At 44.4% G+C, this 22307-nt stretch overlaps 1 long non-coding RNA gene across 1 annotated transcript; it reads right to left on the bottom strand.

The window, feature by feature from the left end:
• Positions 1-15792: 15792 nt before the first annotated feature.
• LOC109251012 (uncharacterized) lies at positions 15793-19832 on the bottom strand. The gene is made up of 2 exons (XR_002073304.2): positions 19564-19832; positions 15793-15939 (listed from the first exon to the last, which is right to left on the bottom strand). It is a non-coding gene; the product is annotated as an uncharacterized LOC109251012 (long non-coding RNA).
• Between the last annotated feature and the right edge of the window lie 2475 nt (positions 19833-22307).

The raw sequence follows: 22307 nt of genomic DNA, 5'->3' as shown, positions 1-22307 counted from the left end.
ATAGCGTAGACACAGTTGCTGCATTGTATAAGTAATTTTTGCTTTTCCTTCTGTTATCGGTTTCACTCCCCAAGCCAGTCTGAGTTAGCTTCATTGGACATGACTTTCTATCACAAGGTCAGAAACCGTCTAATCCTGTGTGTCACCTTCCACACTCCAGGATCCCCACCCAGTGTCATGTAAAGAATGGTAATTTATAAATTATAAACATTTATAATTTTATATAAATTATATAAAATACAATTATTACAAATTATAAATTATAAACAAAAAAACCAGCTTTTTGTTGCTGGTTGATCACAAGGGTGACCACACTCCTATGCTCTGCAAATTCCTCTTTATGGTGAGAACTAGGGAGCCTCATCTCTCTCCCACCTCCTGTAAACCCAGTGCAGGCATCGCTCCTTACCTGTCAGCGGCTCTGAGATCCAGCCTTCCTTTCAGAGACTTTCAGGACAGACCCTCTTTCTTAATACTGGTATCATAGTGTTCTTCTTCTCTCCTTGAACTTGAACTTTTTTCTGCCTTTGGGAAGATACATCAAGTCCGTCCTGATCAGAAGCATTCTTCATGGACAAGCTTCTGGTTATGTGCCTTTCAACTTTATTTCTCCTCCACTACCCATATATTTTAATTCTAATTCCAGGTACTACAGAGCAAAGCCGTATCACACTATAAGCTTTGGTCCTGGACTTCAGAATCACAATACTAGATGAGTCAGCCGATAAGCTCTAGGAGTATTCCTGGAAGTCGTTGTACTTTGGGATTCCCAGTCATACCTTAACTAGATACCTTGAAGTCACTGAAAAACACATCAATATGTCTCACTCCACCAAAAATAAATATATCCGTAATTTAATTTCCCCTCAACTGGATCTCCAAAATGCCTATCTCCCCTCCAATGACACCTGACACAAGGAACAATGGGATGGAGGAGAGGTTAAGGTGAAAAAGTACAGTAGATTTAACCAGTTGCACTTAATACATCTTACCTCTGAATATTTATGAAAGTTATGGCTATGTAACCACCATTCTGGGCCCCTCCTAGGGCTTTGGAAGAAGGTGTGAGTGCTAGTGAAGTTTCATCAAATTCATGGCACATCCACCTCTCCACTCCACCCCTCTGAGTTTCTTTTTTCATCTGCAAAATAAGAATACTATTGGGGTGCCTGGGTGGCTCAGTCGGTTAAGCGGCCGACTTGGGCTCAGGTCATGATCTCGCGGTCCGTGAGTTCGAGCCCCGCGTCGGGCTCTGTGCTGACACCTCAGAGCCTGGAGCCTGTTTCAGATTCTGTGTCTCCCTCTCTCTGACCCTCCCCCATTCATGCTCTGTCTCTCTCGGTCTCAAAAATAAATAAACGTTAAAAAAAATTAAAAAAAAAAAGAATACTATTTACCTCTTTGGGAGGTTGTTGTGCTACATATAATGAAATCATCTATGTTTTTAAAAAGCACTTTGTATTACTATCTAATACATTATTAGAGTTATTTCACATGTATTTTCTAATATTGGTTACATCAATATCTCCCTTCCTACACTCTTCTTACAAAGACTCTGACACTCCTACCTTTACAAGCTGCAGCCTCTGAAGTTGGGTGCCTGGGTGGCTAAATCAGTTGAGCCTCTGACTCTTGATTTTGGCTCGGGTCATGATCTCGCTGTTCATGAGATTAAGCCCTGTGTGGGGCTCTGTGCTGATGGCATGGAGCCAGCTTGGGATTTTCTCTCTCCCTCTCTCTCTGCTCCTCCCCTGCTCACCCGTGCTTTCTCTCTGTCTCTCAATCTCTCTCTAAAAAATAAATAGATAAACATTTTTAAAAAAAAGTTGCAGTCTCTGTTCCCACTCTTCGAATTTGGGTAGACTGGTGAGCACAGCAGAGGTGACACTATGACTCCCAAAGGTCATACAAGGTGAGAGATCTTTCATGTGGCCCTCTTGGAATGTTTACGTTGCAACCCAATGGCTGTGAGGAAGGCCAAGCTACAGAGAGGCCCACATAAGGAAGAACAGAGAGCCACCTCCAACTTTTCAGCCACGTGAGAGAGCCATCTTGAAAATGAATTCCCCCCCAGCCCCTCCCCCCCCCCAGTTAAGCTGACACGGATGAAACAAATTCATGATTCATGAGCAAGATAGGTAATTGTTGTTGTTTTGGAGTGGTTGGTCATGCAGCACTAGAGAACGGATACACCATCCATGTTTCCAATTAAACCCCCCTCCGCTCATTCCAAACTGAATCTCTCCCACGACCACATCTTACAATTCCCTGCACCTGTGCCTTTTCTCATACTTTTTTTCTACTGAAATGTCCTCTTCCCATTGAAGTCATACCTATCCTTTAAAGTCTCCCTCAACTGCCACTTCTATGGACCCCACACCCCCCCCCCATTGCCCCAGTTGATTGTGATATCTTCCTCCTCTCAAACCTTGAAGAACTTTCTTTCTACTTATTGCCAGGATTGATATTTCCGATATTTATTAACTGGCACGTCCAAGCATTGACCAATCAGGAGCGGGGGTGGGGGAGGGTTCCTAGGGTCCTGGGATTGCCCTCAGCCGTGCAGTGAAGTTGGTTCCACATGCTCTTAGCTCCTTTTCTGACCTGAATGCACCTTTCAGGAAGGGCACTTTATATATTTTTGGAAGTATCCCATCCCCCATGCAAAGCATAGAGTCTTGTGTGTAATATACTGTGTATATCATTTTAAAATAATTTGATGAGACTTAAAAAATAGATCTCTGACTAATAAAAGAGAAGGTGCAAAGAGAATACGCAAGAGAAAAAGGAGCGTAAAACTTTAAGACTGTAAATAACTGAAAAATCAGATAAATTTTCTCAAACCAGGATCATGAAGCCGCAGGATTTTTTTTTTTTTTGATCTGAGAGCTGAGACATCATCTAATTGGGACTCATATTTGTGTGTGCAAAAGAATCACCTGGGGAAAATTAGTGTACGTGTGGTGGGGGAGAGAATACAGATTCTGGATTCCACACCCAGGCATTCTGAATAAGTAGGTCTAGATGAGATTGATGAAGCCTCCTTCTTAATGAGGTCTCCAGGTGACTCTGAGGCAGGCGGGCGGTGAACCTCACTTTTGGAAACCCTGGCTTAGTCAAACCCCTCTCTCTGCATCTGGTTTATTCCCTCGTCGCTGTAGTCATGTGCCCTTTGAACTGGCCACGGATGCAGGACTGCCATAGAGTGGAAGAGGTAGCATGGCCAGAAGGAAGGGGAAGTTGGGAAAGGTGTCAGTTTAGGGCTGCCCTTGAAGGAGAAATCGCTGCCCTTGAAGGAGAAATCACCACCTTTAATCTTTGGGTGGCGGCAGAATGAAACAAAACACTTCACTGAGATCAGCAGGGAGGCAAGTAGCCTGGTTGGGGAATCTTCTCTCTGGGGGTGTCCTTGGGTGTCCTTGGGTGGAGTGGCCTGTTTTCTCACAGTGGAGTAAATTGTTACGGGGGTGACTCACTCGGTGTGGTGCAGGCTCCACCCTCGGCCACCCGGTTCCTACCTGTTCCTACCGGTCCAACACGTCATTTCATTTACCCACAGCCCCAGAGCTAACATTACAACCCAAGGGTCTGACATCGTATTGTCTGCTTCAACCATTTTCAGAATAAAATCTATACAGTTCTGAATCCTTCAACTACTTAGAAATAAATCCATGGGATCTTTCCAGCTTTGCTTTCCAGCATCACACACTCCATCCTCTGGAATCCTTCACGAAATGAGTGATTTGCCCAGGAATCTGAGTCTCTGGATGAGGTCTCAGTCACTGCTGAGGCGTGTGATCTTACCCAATAGCCATCTAAGAGGTGGCTGTCCAGCCCTTCGAACCTCAATGTTTGCCTACAATAAAAACTGAGGGACACCCTTTAACTAGGACAGCTTTTTCTCACCAGCATCTTCCTCTTCTTGGAAGGCAGAGAAGGAAAGCAGGACGCATGAAGCAGCTACCAATGACTTAACCATGAATTATCATGAACCGTGAATTATTCGGGAGCAGCAGAATAGCCATCTTTTGTAAAATTTTAGGTCTTTCTGGAAATACTCTATCTCCCCCAATCCCTATGCATTTTTAAAATTAAAAAAAATTTTTTAAATATCTGTCTAGGGGCGCCTGGGTGGCTCAGTCGGTTAACTGTCCGATTCTAGGTTTCGGCTCAGGGCATGATCTCACAGTTCATGAGTTCAGGCACCACACTGGGCTCCACGCTGACAGCTCGGGGGCCTGCTTGGGAGTCTCTCTCTCTCCCTCTCCCTCTGCCCCTCCACTGTGTGCACGCTCTCTCTCAAAATAAATAAACTTGAAATAAATAAATAAATAATCTGCCTAGAACCTAATGTGGAAACTGACATCTACTAAGTGATGAGACCCTACAGAATTTGAATCCTGAACCAGCTCACAGCGCGGTACAAACATAACCACAAAGGTGGGCACAACCCTATCATTGCCACAGACTTTCCTCACAGCAGAATTCCAGGCTTCCTGTCATCAGCCTTTAACAATTGCTCTTTGTTGATTGTGTCACAACATACCTATTCGTACGTTGTACCAGGCAGTCGGCACCTGTGGGCTCATGTCATTCCCCACGACGCTGTGAGAGAGGTGTTACTTTAAAATCAAGAAACCAAGTCTCTGAGAGGTTTGGCGCCTCATCTAAGGTCACGGAGCTAGCAGCGATCGGGGGCTTCACCCAGAACCTCCGTGCCAATTTCAGGGCACGTTGCACCGTGCCATATGGACTTGCTCTGTGTAGGAGCCGAGCTGGGCCCACACAGCTTGTTCCAGACAGAGCCTGGACGTGGGCCTATAGGGGCCCTGAGGATGCAGACCTCCGACTGCTTGGGGGCATAACTGGCCCAGGGCACCGGCCGCTGTGCTCTCTCTGAAATCCACCTCTGCGTCACCAAGATCACCCTTCCCACAGGCTGTGCCCGCCAATGAGGACCGAGGGGGCAGGGTGCTAGGACGGGCCCCTTTGTGGGATACATGGGACTCCACTGACTGGTGACTTTGTCTCAGGACGCCCTTTGGCCTTGCCCAACTTTCCTGACAGCTCGGGAGCCAAGGAAGTGTTCACTCCACCTTTCTCCCCCTCCTTCACTCAAGATCACACTTGTATTCCAGTCTGATGGCAATCCCACCCTTCTCCAGCTCCCTAAGCAAATCCTTGGCTGCTGTTGGTCAGAGGCCCCGATTATCCCAGCCTGACTCATTCCTTCGTTGCTGGTGCCCCTGCAAGGCGCATCCCCAGGCTCAGGGACCCGGAGGAGAACCTAGTGTTTAGACTCTGGTGAATTAGCAGAACTAAGAAGGCAAAAGACAGAAAGATCGGGCAAATTTCAGCATGCATGCCAATGCTGACCCAAACCTGTCCTTAGACGGGGGAATCTTCAAGGGAGAACGTTAGGTGGGGAAATTAAGGCTGCCATGGGCATGTTTGCTTGGGCAGCCTGCTTGGAGGGGTCGGGGAGAAGTGGTTGCTCCTAAGCAGTGATACCCCCACAAAGCTCCTTTGTGTCCTGCTGACAAAAGTTGTTCCTATTTGGCCTTCTGTACCCCTCTTAGGTTTCAAAAGTCGCTGTCCTCATGACCTGTTGTTTTTTTTTTTTAAGTTTTTATTCAAATTCCAGTTGGTTAACATACAGTGTAATATTAGGCTCAGGTGTTCAACACTTCCATCCATTACCCAGTGCTCATCACAGCAAGTGTGCTAGTTAATCCCCATCACCTATTTCCCCCCCCCCCCCCACCCCCTCCCCTCTGGGAACCATCAATGTGTTCTCTACAGTGAAGAGTCTGTTTCTTGGCTTGTATCTCTCTTGCCCCCGCCCCCTCGCTTGTTTGTTTCTTAAATTCCACACATGAATGAAATGGTATTTGCTTACAATCTGTTTTTGTTGACCTTTGAACTGCATGCGATGGGGAAGAGGCATCACATATGATACACACTCATTAAAGAAAGAACCGTCCATGTTGATTCCTTCTGAATGACATCACAGAAGGCATTAGTCTTTGGATCTGTTGTTCGAAGAAGGAACCAGTTCCAAAAACAGAATCCCACACGTTCTCCTCCCCTGGGTCACAGAGCGAGCATACCATTCCGTGTTCATTCATTAAATACGCCCTGTGCCCTATCATGGCTGGGTGCTGGGATTCAGAGAGGAAGTACTGTCTAATAGCATCATTAACACATGTCAGGGAAACAAGACAAAGGAACCTGTCTACGGGAACTCTGAGACTTAGATGGATTTACTGAAAATAAAATTCTTTTACTAACTTTTTAAATGTTTGTTTATTTTTGAGAGAGACAGAGAGAGACAGAGTACGGGCAGGGGAGGGGCAGAGAGTGAGAGGGAGACACAGAATCCAAAGCAGGCTCCAGGCCCTGAGCTGTCAGCACAGAGCCCAACATGGGGCTTGAACTCACAATGACCAGTGGGCAGAAGGAAGGGGTTTAGACATTAAGGAGCCAAGTTGCACAACACCCTCTCCATCTGTGCTGGATGTGGCCCTTGAGTACCTCAAGTGCAGGGTCAGTCTGACCCCCGTGCTGTATGTATAAAATACACAATGGAGTTTGGAAACCAAAGTTTAAAAAAGAATGTAAAATATCTTATGAATAATTTTTATATTTATTGCGTGTCAAAATGACATTCTTCTGGACCTATTGAGTTAAATAACATACAGTATTAAAATTAACTTCAACTACTTCCTTTTGCTTTTTTAATGTGGCTATCAGAAAATTTAAACTTTCGTATGAAGCTCAGATTATGTTCACCGTGCCGCTCTAGATGTCAGATCCAACGAGGGCAGTGATCGTATGTGCTCATTGAATTGCCATTACATTCATAGAATTGAACACAGTATCCAGCACTGAAAAGCACTGAATAAATATTCGAGGAATGAATAACAATATGAATGAGCAAATGGACATCAGTATTATTCATTTCTCTGAAGCAAGAAACATTTCTGTCCCCTTTTTCCTGAACCTAACATCTGAGAAAGAGGCAGGAGATTTGCAAAAGTCCATCTCCCAAAGTTGAATTCCAGCCCTGAACTCGCCTGGGTGTATATCTGATTGCCTTCGCAGAAACTCCACGGAGGTGGCTCACAGACATCTCAAACTTAACACCTCCAGAGCAGAATTCTTTATTTTCTTCACAAACTGATTCCCGCCCAAATCTTTCCCGTCCGATAAATGGCCGATAAATGGCACCGTGATCTACCAATCTTTCAGGGCAAAAACACTAGTCATTCTGGAGTACTCTATTTCCCCCACTAATACCACAACCCAACCCCATCCAATCAAGAAATAAAACTTATTGGTTCTCACTGCAAAATATATTCCAGATGCATCCCAATTTCTCTACCATATTCCGAATTGCACCGTGTACTACTGCCGTGGCCCTCAGAAATTCTGTGAACCGTTATTATCCTTCTGACAAAATGGATGCCCAACAAACTTTATGGGAAGACGACTTTTATTTGTATTTAACAAATGTGTTTCAAAAGAGCACACCAACTTCAGGATGGACACGGGTGAGCAGTCATCTAAATATACACCAGCCTTCCGGCAGGGCTTCAGCTTGTCCAGACAAAAATCTGTTCCATTTATTGAGCTGTCCACAGATGTGGGACCCAGAGACAGGCGAGTGGAGGTGTTAACCTCATCATGTATTAGCTGTATGATCTGCGCCTTTCGTGGGTGTTGGTGCAACAGCAGAGTAAACATCACTCTCCCCCTCCCCGCCCAGTGCAGCTTCTTGCCGCCTTTTGGGGACCTCCGCCAACAGCGTTCCCCCAGCTCAGAAGCCAATGAAGTGCACCCCTTGCCCCCACCTAAAACATACAAAACATAAAATGATAGCCGTCATCTATCTGCTGGATCACGGAAAAGATAAAGGAGATCTCAGACACTTACGGAAATAAACCATAGGCGCGCTTTGCTGGTTTGGCTCTATAAAGAGTTTGTATTGCTACAGAATTGAAGGAAAATTAACTCAGCCTAGATAAGGAAGAGGGCACGCTGAGATGGAACCCTAACACGGGGTTCTGCCAGCTCCCTCCATGCAGGAGAGCAGGTGCCTGCCCTGCACATCTCTGCAGTTCGACTGGGGGCTCTACACCTCCATGTCCCCCCTCCCGCTGCCCCTGGATTTCGCCTTCTCCTAGGACGACCCTCCTCGAACACCCCCCCCCCCCCCCCCCCCCCCCCGCCAATTTTCCAGTCCCTTGTGCCCGAGTTGGCCCTCTCCGGTGTGAGTTTCGGGTCTTCCGTGTGACGCCACGCCTCCCAGGGGGGAGCCCTCTTTTCACTCTCTCCTACTCAGTTCTACTCTGCCAGGCGAATCTTCCAGAAGCACCATATTCTTGAAGTCATGTTCCTAAATAAGAATCCGCGGTAGCTCGTCTGGCTCGTTCATTCATTTTTAAAGATTCATTCATCCAACATACATTTATGTCAGGCCATATGCTCGGGATGCTGATTAGCGAAACAGGCCAGTGCCAGTTCCCTAAGACTGAATGAGCGCCACGCTCTTCCCTGTGGTTTTTAACACTTCGCCATCTCTCAGCTGGGCCTTTGTGTTCATCATTTCCCCAAACGGGGCTTCCACCCTCCGTTCGTTATCATCCTATGAATTTTGCTCACCGCGAAAGGACCGATTTAAAGCATCCCTCCTCGATACTTGTCTGAATTTATATCGTTTATTTTGCATACACCACTAATTTCACTGCCATCCTTCAGCGTCTTATTTTTTTAGTGCAGTTACTCTTCGAAATGTGTGGGTCTTATCCCCACAGCTAAACATAAATATACATACTTTGAGTGGGGTTCTCCCACAGTGTCTAGCCCATAGAGTGTTTTGCAACATTTTTGATTGATTGATCTATTAGAAATTTGCTCTTTGAGAGATCTGCTCCATTATCGGCGAAAGTCATACATAGACTGCAGTTCACCCTTCAACTCCCCGGACTTGAACTGTGTGTGTCCACTTGTACACGAATTCTTTTCAGTAATTATATTGGAAAATTTTATGGAGATTTCTGACAATTTGAAAAAAAAACTCATAGACAAACCACATAGCCTAGAAACATCGAAGAAATTATGCACAAGTTAGGTACGTCACGAATGAATAAAATGTGTACAGACTATTTTATCACTTGCTGCCAAAAAAATATACACAAATCTATCATAAAAAGTTAAAATTTATCAAAACTCATGCACACAGACCATACATACTCCCGTCTGCAGTTAGGAGAAATGTAAATGCAGATGCAGTATTAGATCATAACTGCATAAAACTAACTGTAGTACATATTTCACTACACTGGTAATTTCATAGCTACCTCCTGTGACCATTGTGGTGAGCTCAAGTGTCGTAAGTATCCGCTTAAAACACCCTGTGATGCTAATTATCTCCATGTGGGCAGCTCCTCTCTCGAGTCAATTGCATATTGCGGTAAAAAGTGACCGCTCACAGTTCTTGCGTACTTTTCATCATGTTTAATCAATACCGTAAACCTTAAATAATGCCATGGAATCCACGTGAAGTGCCACTAGTGACGCTGGAAATGCTCCCAAGAAGCAAAGTCCTGACATGACAAGAGGAAGGTGAATTTCTTTTTTATTTATTTATTTATTTATTTATTTATTTTTTATTTTTTAATATATGAAATTTACTGTCAAATTGGTTTCCATACAACACCCAGTGTTCATCCCAAAAGGTGCCCTCCTCAATACCCATCACCCACCCTGCCCTCCCTCCCACCCCCCATCAACCCTCAGTTTGTTCTCAGTTTTTAACAGTCTCTTATGCTTTGGCTCTCTCCCACTCTAACCTCTTTTTTTTTTTTTTTTTTTTTTCCTTCCCCTCCCCCATGGGTTTCTGTTACGTTTCTCAGGATCCACATAAGAGTGAAACCATATGGTATCTGTCTTTCTCTGTATGGCTTATTTCACTTAGCATCACACTCTCCAGTTCCATCCATGTTGCTACAAAAGGCCATATTTCATTTTTTCTCATTGCCACGTAGTATTCCATTGTGTATATAAACCCCAATTTCTTTATCCATTCATCAGTTGATGGACATTTAGGCTCTTTCCATAATTTGGCTATTGTTGAGAGTGCTGCTATAAACATTGGGGTACAGGTGCCCCTATGCATCAGTACTCCTGTATCCCTTGGATAAATTCCTAGCAGTGCTATTGCTGGGTCCTAGGGTAGGTCTATTTTTAATTTTCTGAGGAACCTCCACACTGCTTTCCAGAGCGGCTGCACCAATGTGCATTCCCACCAACAGTGCAAGAGGGTTCCCGTTTCTCCACATCCTCTCCAGCATCTATAGTCTCCTGATTTCTTCATTTTGGCCGCTCTGACTGGCGTGAGGTGGTATCTGAGTGTGGTTTTGATTTGTATTTCCCTGATGAAGAGCGACATTGAACATCTTTTCATGTGCCTGTTGGCCATCCGGATGTCTTCTTTAGAGAAGTGTCTATTCATGTTTTCTGCCCATTTCTTCACTGGGTTATTTGTTTTGGAAGTTGAATTTCTTAATATGTACTGTGGACCGTGATCTGCGGCTGCCTTTGCCTATGGTTTCAAGTGCATGAATCCAGCATAGAGACCATTGTAAAGAAAACAAAAGAAACTGCATGAGGCCATGACCACAGCCGGGCCAGTAGCCATGAAAACCTTGATCTTCCTTTTCTTAAGTTTATGTATTTATTTTGAGAGAGGGAGAACAAACAAGCAGGGGAGGGGCAGAGAGAAGGAGAAACAGAATCCCAAGCGGGCTCTGGGCCATCAGCGCATAGCCCTATGCGCTCACCAACCGTGAGATCGTGACCTGAGCCAAGATCGAGAGTCAGATGCTTAACCAACTGTGCCACCCCAGGCACACCAAAAAACTTTGCACCTCTTGCTAAATACCCTTTTGGGTCGTATTGAAAATGCAGCTTTTATGTGGATGCAGGATTGCTGCTAAGAAAGGCGTACCTGTAGCCTCTAAGGTGGTTCAAGAAAAAGGGAAGTCATTATAGGACAACTTGAAGCAAAAGGAAGGCCGCTGTCTCTCGTAAGCAGAGAAACTGCGTGTCAGCCAATCACATGTAAGTGGTTTTACAAAACATAACAATGTTTTCAATACTGTTATGAATCTGACCATGATGCTTTGTGCCATAAAAATTTTATAGCAATTCACTCATTAATGTATAGGCTAGGCTACTGTGGAGCAGTCACGTGGGATATTCTAGGCTACCATAAAGCAATCACACTGCTGCTTTCTCATTGTCAATGCATGAATCATTATACCTGTAAATAAACATGAATTTCTTTCCACATTATATTTTCATTGTTGGATGTCTAGTGTTACACGTATTAACATCTGCATTGTTTTGTATCGTGTAATATTGAGGTAGGTACTGACAGATGATGCATCTCGTGAACAAATGATGTAAACGTATGGGATTCATAAATACAGTACAGTTCTATAAATGTATTTTCTCTTCCTTATGATTTTCTTAATAACATATTCTTTTCTCTAGCTTACTTTAGTGTTTTCAAGCTTATTTATTTATTTAGGGAGAGAGAGAGAACGAGCAGGGGAGGGGCAGAGAGAGGGAGAGAGAGAATCCCAAGTAGGCTCCACACTGCAGAGCCTGACGTGGGGCTCAATTTCATGAACTGTGAGATCATGACCTGAGCCAAATAAAGAGTTGGATGCTGAGCTACCCAGGCACCCCCTATAACTTACTTTATTGTAAGAATACAATATATAATACATAGAGCATACAGAATATGCATCAATCGACTGTTTATGTTCTAGGTAAGTCTTCTGGTCGACAGTAGGCTACTAGTGGCTCAGTTTCTTGGGAGTCCAAAGTTACAGATAGATTTTCAACTGTGTGGGGAGGTCAGCACTCCTAGGCCCTGCATTGTTCAGGGGTCCACTGTATTTTTGTCATCAGACTAAATCATCCAATTGTATTTCTACTACTTGAAATTTATATGACGTTTTTAATCAGCAGATATTTAATATCTATTCTCTACACTGAAAAATTGTTTACAAATTCTATTTATGAAACAGGAGATGCCCTTAAAGTCGGGATTCAATATTTCACTTTTTATTAGTTCTCATTGTGTTTACTATGGCATTAGACAAACAGCAAGTGCCTGATTAAAAGAAAAAAAGAAAAAGATAGCTTGTAACATTTCCTGTATTTCAATGGTTTATTTTCTTGTTATTTTGGCATTATATTCTGACATCATTGAAAGCAGGATGGTGTTTTGTTTACTGCTGCATCAACAATTCCCAGGACAGGCCTGCTACCTGTTAAAAAGAAAAAGAATCAAAGAATATGATGGATGGATGCATGGATGGATGGATAGGTGCATGGATGGAAGGATGGACAAATGGATAGAGGGACAAATTGATAGATGCATGACACAGAACAACAGAGATTTCTTCCAGTCTAGGGCAAAAGAAATTTCCTGAAGGAACTGGTATTTGAGCTGACCTTAAAGACTAAGGAAGCTTTAGATGTGTGGGATGATAAGGGCAAACACAGGCAAAGCAAACACGTTAAACAACAGCCTGGTGGATCAGAAGAGTTTGATGAAAGTTGGCAAGACATGAAGTGCTAGACGATAAGGTTGATGACTAAAAATGTGTTTGACATACTTGTGAGTCCATTGGAAACATTTTAAGCTCCTTGAAGGCATAGCCAGTTCATGGGTGTGTTTCCAGAACTTAGCCCAGTGCCTGTCACACACTGAAATAATGGAATAAAAAAACAAGTCATGGAGGAAATTTGGCTCTTGGCCACTTCTCTGAAGTCACCTACTGAAACCTTTTTCCTGGCTCGCTCCATTACACCATATTGAATGCCTTGGTCTTTCTTAAACATAACTTAGAGCCTTTGCATTTGCTCTTTCCTTTACCTGAAGCTCTTCTTACTCTGCTCTGCCCCACTGACCTCCTGCTCTCCTTTAAACAAACCACCCTGACACCTTTGCAGTTGCCATTTATTTGATCACTCTGCTGGGAAAATTCTTCCCACCCATCTTCACGGGACTTGATCCCTCCTTCATTTAAATCTCTCCTAAAAGTCTCTTTCGCTTCCTTGAGAAGCCCTCCCTGCCAGTCCATGTAAGGAGTGCCTTTCTCCTGTCACTCTCAATCCCCCCAACTTTTATTTTTCTATTGTTTCCTTTTTCTTCCTAGCACATAGCGCCACCTTCTATTATTAGAGAGTTGTGTCTAATCTCCACCTGGTTAGAATGTCAGCTCTTTTTTTTTAGGTTTATTTTTATTTGAGAGATAGAGAGCAAGTGGGGGGAGGAGCAGAGAGAGAGGGAGACAGAATCTCAAACAGGCTCCACGCTGTCAGTGCAGAGCCCAATGAGGGGCTCAGACTCACAAACTGTGAGATCATGAGATCATTAAGAGTTGGACATTTTTTTTAACGTTTATTTATTTTTGAGAAGAGAGAGACAGAGCATGAGTGGGGGAGGAGAGAGAAAGAGGGAGACCCAGAATCTGAAACAGGCTCCAGGCTCTGAGCTGTCAGCACAGAGCCCAACACGGGGCTCGAACTCATGGACCGCGAGATCATGACCTGGGCCGAAGTCAGATGCTTAACAAACTGAGCCACCCAGGCTCCCCTAGAGTGTAAGTTCTTATTCCAAAAATTTCACATAGTGGTGGAGGATTTTCTTATTCTCTGCTATTTCCCTGAAGCCTAGAACAGTGCTTGACATAGGAAGCACTCCATAAATATCTGCTGAATAAATAAATAAGTAGTTCAAATACCTTACCCTGGAATTGAAAGCCTTTTATACTTGTACTCCGATCTTCCTTTGGGGCGACTAAGTCCTAGAACTTCAAAGGTAGAATGGACTACATTAAGATGATCTTATCCATCCAAAGCATCTTAAAGATGAGAATAGTGAGGCCTAAACATGGAAAGCATAAGCTAGAGGCCAAATCATACAGTAAATTGGTGAAAGGGCCAGAATTAGAAACTTGATCTCCCATGGCCTACCAGGCTTAACCCTGACCCACACCAGTTCCTGCCATCTGCCCTCCATCAGGGATCAGAGTGAGCTTCGAAAATGCAAGCGTGACTCACCTCTACTTGACGCTGTTCAGCGCCTCTCCATCTCTCAGTCCAATCAGCTGTGCTCGCTGAGAGCAGCTGCCATGTTGGACCCACGTCCTTGTTGTGTTCCCAATGAATCTCACTCAGTGCTGATTCACACATCTGTACCTCCATACACGCTCACTTGTGTCTGGACCTGTTATCGTCTGCCTTGATGATTCTTACCCATTTATCCTTCAAAACTTTATTTAAGGGGCTATTCCACCATGAGGCCTACCATTATACCATCCCCCCAAGTCTCTGAGACATAATCAATTCCCCTCCTCTACATTAATTCTAATCTTAGTCCTTGCTTCTGTCACTACAAATGTTATAACCGAATTGTCCCCTTCCATGGGGTTACAGAAGGTAGCGGACATTTGTCATTTTTACTGTGCGATGTTCAACCCTCCTTCTGTTTGGGAGCAGGAGTGTCACATGACCTGGTCTGTGACTACAGACGACAAAGCAGAGAGATCCTCTTTCTCTCTCTATCCCTGGCAGCCTGGGCCCAGGCACTGGGCCAGAGGCTGGCAACCAGAAGCCCATCCTACAATTTGGACTCTTGAGTGAGTATAACAGACACAAAGGGAGGGCTGGGATCCCCTCATGGCAGGTACTGCGGCTGTGGTGGTGGCATTCTGACGAGACTAATCTTGCTAGAAGATGGCTCTGCTTCTTCCAGCTTCTCAGCCTAGGTACCAGGTCAACGTCCTGTGAGTTCTTTCCAGCGTCCCGTATCTATTCACATCAGTCATAATTGGTTTTTGTTGCTTACAGCCAAGAAGCCAACTGTTTGGCACAGGGCGGGTGTGTAAATCCCCCCAGGCTCTCCCAGAAGTAGTAGTGTAAAGATTACACACTTCTGCAGCAGATTGACAGGGTTATTTATTTTTTTTTAATGTTTATTTATTTTTGAGAGGGACAGAGACAGAATGCGAGTGGGTTGGGGCAGAGAGAGAGGGAGGCACAGAATCTGAAGCAGGCTGCAGGCTCTGAGCTGTCAGCACAGAGCCTGACACGGGGCTCGAACTCAAGAGCTGTGAGATCATGACCCGAGCCGAAGCCAGACGCTCAACCAACTGAGCCACCCAGGCGCCCCTAAGATTGGCAGGGTTTGAATCCCGACTTCCGCGCTCAGCAGCCATGTGGCTTCAGGTCAGTAGCTTGACGTCTCTAACCCACAACTTCCATAAAATGCGGAGAAAATCTCATGGCAGAATTAAATACAAAGTTCAATAAATATTAGTAACTAGTATCATTAGCCATGTATATTGACACAGGGAGCTCAATCTTCCTTTAAGACAGCCTGTCTCCACCAACCCTATTCTTTCTGAATTGTCTATTTCTTGTCACCTGAATATGTTTTGGACACTTTGCTGCCTCATCTAAAGGACCTAGCCCCTACTCCGTCTGTCTAAATCCTAACCATCCTTCAAGGCCCCTTCAGTGGCTCCATTTGACAACCCCCCCCCCCCATGAGCTTGCCACCTCTTCGTTCCCATAGCACTCTTTCCCTATGCTATTTATGATAGATTGGATTCTTGGTCCCTATGATTCGCAGCCCTTTCTTGTGGAAGGACTACACATCACCCTCATAACTTGACAGGACCACTAAAATGTGAGCAGTGACATGTGTCCCATCCAAGCGGAGCTTTCAGAGTGATCTTGTAGCTCTCCCATTGCACTTTATTCTCTGTCATAAGAGTGGCATCTCCTTAGAGAGAGGCTGTCCCTCCAACCTGGGTCCTGGAAAGACGAAGATCTGTGGAGTCCACAGTCGATCTTTAGTTCAGCCATCAAGAGAATGAAAAATAAACCTTTGTTATCGGCCACTGATTTAAAGTTGACATTACTGTAGCAAAACCTAACATAAGCTGACTAAGGCACCACTCATTGACAGTTTTCATGTGCTATTTGGTATTATTATTTATCTTTAAATAAATATATCCTGTGTTCCCAAGGTGTTATCCAACACCAGCAGCCAATTTTCTGCTGACATCCAACTGGGTGCCCAACAATTCAATCCAATCTGTAACCTAGCATTAGCACAGACCCCACAGGGTAAGGGCTCCGTCCCAAAAACGCTGCCTTCCTTCTTCAGATGTCACTTGCAAGTAGTAAGACCCCACCCTTACGTCTAATTTGGCTACAAACTGGGGTTCCCATGACCCACTTCTCAGGTTCCATAATCTGCTAGAACCATTCATAGAATTCAGGGAAACACACTTATTGGTTTACTCGAAAGGATATTATAAAGGATAAAAGATAAGCAGCCAGATGAGGAGGTACATAGAGCAAGGTCCAGGAAGGTCCTGAGTGCAGGACTGTCTATCTGTGTGGGGCTGGAATATGCCACCCTCCGGGCACGTGAATGCATCTACTAACCCAGAAGCTCATCAAATTTCTTCTTTTCGGAGGTTTTCTAGAAACTTAATCTCCAGCTGCTCCTTCCTGGAACTCAATGAGTGAGGCTAGAAGATCAACCTTATTCTGAGGCTAACATAAATCTCCTCGCTAGCATAAAAGGAAAGGGACCCTCTAAAACTAAAGGGACTCACTTTGAGTAACAAAAGACACTGAGCACTCAGGAAATTCCAAGGATTTTAGGGACTCCATGCCAGGAATTAAGGGCAAAGACCAAATATATTCTTTATCATATCATCTTTGGAATCAGAGGCACCTGGTTCGCTCAGTCAGTTAAGCGTCTGACTTTGGCTCCAGTCGTGATCCCTTGGTTTGTGAGTTTAAAGCCCAGCATTGGGCTCTGTGCTGACAGCTCAGAGCCTGGAGCCTGCTTTGGATTCTGTGTCTCCCTCTCTCTCTGCCCTTCCCCCACCTCAAAAATAAATAAACATTAAAAAAAAAAAAAAGCCCAGAACCTTTGGAAACAGAAATCATGGCTTACACCCACAACAGTTCCCAGCCCCAGACGGTGCAAAATAGTAGCTGCCCAGTAAATGTGAGTGGATGGTAAGGATGATTTTCAATAAACTTGAAAAAGAGACAAATTAAAGCAGACCTGTTAACCCAAAGTTTAGACTAGACCACCATGCTATTTTTTTTAACACGAAAAGTGTAGAAGCTTAATAGCATGGGGGTATCTCAGTAGGAACAACACCCAGGAGACAGAGATTTCAGAAATTTAGTTATTTGTCTTCAGTAACCTCCCCAGATTATTAGCAAAAAGCCATGGGCTTGGGAAAATGGGAGCTTGGTAAATTCTGGCAAATCGATTGACCTGAAGAAGACCGCATGAAGCACTCTCAACAATAGCCAAATTATGGAAAGAGCCTAAATGTCCATCAACTGATGAATGGATAAAGACATTGTGGTTTATATACACAATGGAGTACTACGTGGCAATGAGAAAGAATGAAATATGGCCCTTTGTAGCAACGTGGATGGAACTGGAGAGTGTGATGCTAAGTGAAATAAACCATACAGAGAAAGACAGATACCATATGGTTTCACTCTTAGGTGGATCCTGAGAAACTTAACAGAGACCCACGGGGGAGGGGAAGAAAAAAAAAAAAAAAGAGGTTAGAGTGGGAGAGAGCCAAAGCATAAGAGACTCTTAAAAACTGAGAACAAACTGAGGGTTGGTGGGGGGTGGGAGGGAGGGGAGGGTGGGTGATGGGTATGGAGGAGGGCACCTTTTGGGATGAGCACTGGGTGTTGTATGGAAACCAATTTGACAATAAACTTCATATATTGGAAAAAAAAAAAAGAAGAAGACCGTATGAGAACAGAGTCATCTAAATGTCTTCAATAGTGAGTCCAAATGACCAGAAGCCCATATGTATGTGAGCAGCCTGCATTTTAAACTGAAGAAAAGCCTGTCAGATACACACACACACACACACACACACACACGGATTTTCAGCAATGATACAAAACCAGCCATGTATTCCTATATTTAGGCCTAAGACATCTCCTTCAATTCAGACTATGTAAGAATATTCCTGATGGAGAATGGAGATGGATATCTATGTAAGAATATTCCCGATGGAGACTCTTGGCATTGAATTTAACAAAGTCAAGGACAAGAAGGTATTGTCACAGAGGGAGGTGGGCACCAAACAAGGGCCAGACTTTGATCACGTGGCCAAAATACTGGGGCACCAATACCGTGTCTTTGTAGTGAGTTAATTAGGTGAAATATTTTGTGCGAAAATTTTTCAGAGAGGGTATATTCTAGGGATAGATAGGCACTAGGTCATCATGCTGTGAACTGAGGTTCCATTTTATATTCAACTCTACATCCTTCGTGAACAGGTATGTATACACACAGACCCACACCTACCTACACACTCCAACACCTACCTCCTAGATAGCACACAGTAAATGCCCAGCAAACGTTTTTAAGTGAATACCTGAAAAGCTGAATTTACGATCAAACGTCAACCCTTTGCTGCCTACATGTGCCAAACTGATAGCACCATGCACTTAAAAATGAAAACATATCTGGAAGCTTGGGATGGGGAAGCGAGGACCAAGGACCTATTATGTGGCCGGCCCCTTACAACCTATTGTTCGTATGTGGAAACTGAGGCTCAGAGAGATAAGTCACATAACTAGCGTTAAGATAAATTTCTAGGCCCAAGTTGGATCTGCTCCTGACCGGGGTGTACCATCAACAAATCAAAATTCAGATCACTTTCATGTCCCTATAAATGATCCACTTGACCAGAAATACGTGAGTTGGCTAGTCCCCCAAAGCCAAGCCAACTCAGGCTCTGTACTTATTTCCTTGTTCCTTCTCATTCCAATCAAGGTTGCCTAAGTAGCCCCCGCCAATCAGATATTCTCTGTTTTTCTCTTCCCTGTTCTTTATTATTTATTTTATAAATGCTTCCTGCCTTCTTCTCTGTTTTGCCATTCTTGAATGGGGACTATCGGGTCCATGAAGTGTTAAATAGTTTATTCATATCACTTAAATTCTGTTCTCTCTCTCTCTCTCTTTCTTTTGATTTTAGACAGAGAATCACACTCAGTGTGGAGCCCCACATGGGGCTGCATCCCACGACCATGAGATCAGGACCTGAGCCAAAATCAAGAGTCGGATGTTTAACTGACCGAGGCACCCAGGTGCCCCTTAAACTGTCTTCTTTAACCATTTTTTAAACACCGGGAAGAGGCAGAGTCCAGCCTTGAACTTAGAGATTTGTATTTTTCTATTCTATCACAGGCGCTTAATCTAGGGAGCCTCGGACACCCACAGACAGCACACGGGAAGCGTTTATGAGGTGCGGATCCATATTTTTCATCAGATTCTCAAGGTGGGCCATGGCCTCCAGAAGGCTAAGGTGTGGGCCTGGGGGGGAGCCTGCAGTGGCTGGGCTGGTGCAATGGGCATGAAGGAGGGGCCAGAGCAGAACTGAGGGAGGATGCATGTTGCCCACTCACCCAGTTTCAACACTACTCTGAACTGATGTCCCAACCCCACGGGGGTTACCAGTGTCCTGTTCCCAGAGACATCGGGTGATAAATGATCTGGTCCGAGTCCCATACACTCCTTGTGGTATTTTTAGACACATTCTGTTCACTGAGAGAAACTTCAAATACTGCTGGGTGTCATGGGCCCGCGACATGACTGTTCCTTGGGTGGGGTGGAAGGGTGAGAGAGACCCCAGGGACGGGGGCTGGGCTCCCCCGGGCACTCAAGCACATGATGAGGGAGCAGCATTGTGACCTCAGAGGAGAGGGAAGCCAGTGAGCTCAGGTTCTAGGAATGGACTAGAAACAACCCCTGATGAATCACATACTCAATCCAATTTTCCTCTAGACTTCTAGCCACAGGCCTTCCTGAGAATAAGTAGAATGGAGATTCGAGACACTTTTTATTTATGTCACAAGGATGAGCAGAGTACTCACTGCTACCACCAGGCACGGTGAGGGGGAGTCTCTGTGTGACGTAGAGGAGAGGAAGGCACATCCTATCTGCGTGTGCATTACACGAACAAGTAATCACAATGAATGTGACAAGTTCTGTGCCAGAACCATCAGACAGAGCTGTGGGACCACCTCCGGAGGAAACAGCAGTTACACCTTGGAGAAGGAGAAGCGGTGCTATTGGTGGTGACATACCGGTTCAATGGAATAAACACGTATCAAGTACCAGGCATTGTCTTGGGATGAGGGGAGGAGATGTCTAGACACACAACGTCTGCTGTCAGGGAGCTCAAAGCCAGGTCCACAGACCTAGAAGCACGGAAATGACAACCTATCACAAACAGGCAGTGCAACTTAAATGGCAGGCGAGCACGACTCTGGGGATAACGGTGTGTGTTGTGTGTGTGTGTGTGTGTGTGTGTGTGTCTGCGTATCTGTGTGTGTCTGTGTCCTGGAGAAAGGGATGCCTGAGTTAGGTTTTGGATGATAAATAAGAATTTATAGGGTTGCAGATACAAAAAGCATAGCTACAGAGGCTTTCCAAAGAGAATCGTCAGTAATAGCACTTATAGAATATTCACTGGGGGCAAGTACTGTACTAAGTGCTTTGCAGACATTATCTCACACAGCAACTCACCACCGCCACCCCCTGCTTTTTTTTTTTTTTTTAACATAATCATCCTTTCTTGGATAAGAGATACACTCAATCCCCAAAAGGCCTACCATACTCCAGACATATCTATCTATCTGTCCATCTCTATCTAATTTGTCTATCTACTCATCTTTCTATCTTTTACATATTTTTATTTGACTTGATTTGATTTTGAGAGAAAGAGAGAGCACGCGGGGGAGGGGCAGAGAGAGAGGGAGAGAATCCCAAGCAGGCGCCATGCTCAATGTGGAGCCCCCGACCGTCAGAACATGACCTGAGCTGAAATCAAGAGCTGGCCACTCAACCAGCTGACCCACCCAGGTGACCCTCATCTTCCTGTCTTCCTATCTATCTATCTATCTATCTATCTCTCTATCCCTCATCTATCTATCTACCATCTACCTATCTCTCCATATCTATCCCAGTGTTTATTCCACAATCAGATATAGGATTTTATTTTCTTAAGAAATTATGGTTTTCTTCTAAAAAGCAGAAAACACACTTTCAAAAGTTTTGATTTACATATTCCTCTATTAGATCAGCTGAGGGATTACTGAACAAAAAGAGAACACAATGTTTGGAAGGCAGAGGCGGGATTAATATTTAAATACCTTGAAAGGAGACCTTCTCAGTGATATATTTCATCTAGTCACCCTGAACTGTTTAAAGTGACACTCCAGATTTTAGAGCAGAAATTCATGGCTTGTTAGAGCATTAGTGGTTATGAACTGGGAACTTTAGTTCTAGAAACCCTACTGACTCACTGAAGTTTACAGAAGGCTGGAGGGCTCACTGATGGAGCTGCCAGGAATGCTCAAAGGTAGAAACTCTTAAGGGAAACAATATAGCCACCGCTGTGCATTGAACTGGACAATCATGTGTGTTTTCAGATTGACCAATGAACTATTTCCTTGGCTAATACTCCCCAAAGCATGATTTTTTCCTGTGGAAACATGATTTCTTCTGTGAAAACAGAAGGAGCACAGGACTAGAGGGATGGGGAGGGAAAAGGTGTCACGACAATATATTCCTTGGAATGTAGGATATTGGATTTATTTTGGTCACAAGAGTGGAGGGCAGGCTTCCTTCCTCTTTCAGCTCTAATATTTTCAAACTTTATCTGTATCCATTTGCACCTTTTTCTCTCCAGTCCCAGCAAAATGTGTTTTCCTCCACTAGAAGCTGATGACTTCAGCTGCTTTTCAAAACATTTGCCTCTCATCTCTTTACACACAGGGTGTCGCTCCACCAACAGAGCTATAAATTAAATATTCTTTGACTCTATTTTCACTTTAGCTAATATGTTTCTTCTTTACTTTCTTTTTTTTTTAACGTTTATTTATTTTTGAGAGACAGAGAGACAGAACCTGAGCAGGGGAGGGGCAGAGAAAGAGGGTGACACAGAATCCCAAGCAGGCTCCAGGCTCTGAGCTGTCCGCACAGAGCCCGACGCGGGACTCGAACTCACTGACCGTGAGATCATGACCTGAGCTGAAGTCAGAGGCTCAACCAACTGAGCCACCCAGGTGCCCCTGTTTCTTCTTTACTTTCTTAAATTGAGATATGGTTGACTTGATCGATATAGAGAACATATATTAGTGTCAGA

The sequence above is a fragment of the Panthera pardus genome, unplaced genomic scaffold (assembly GCF_024362965.1).
Source record: "Panthera pardus isolate Hobbes unplaced genomic scaffold, ASM2436296v1 HiC_scaffold_13, whole genome shotgun sequence".
NCBI lineage: Eukaryota > Metazoa > Chordata > Mammalia > Carnivora > Felidae > Panthera > Panthera pardus.
The sequence above is the reverse complement of the archived record's forward strand: the minus strand, read 5'-3'. Positions and strand labels throughout refer to the sequence as shown.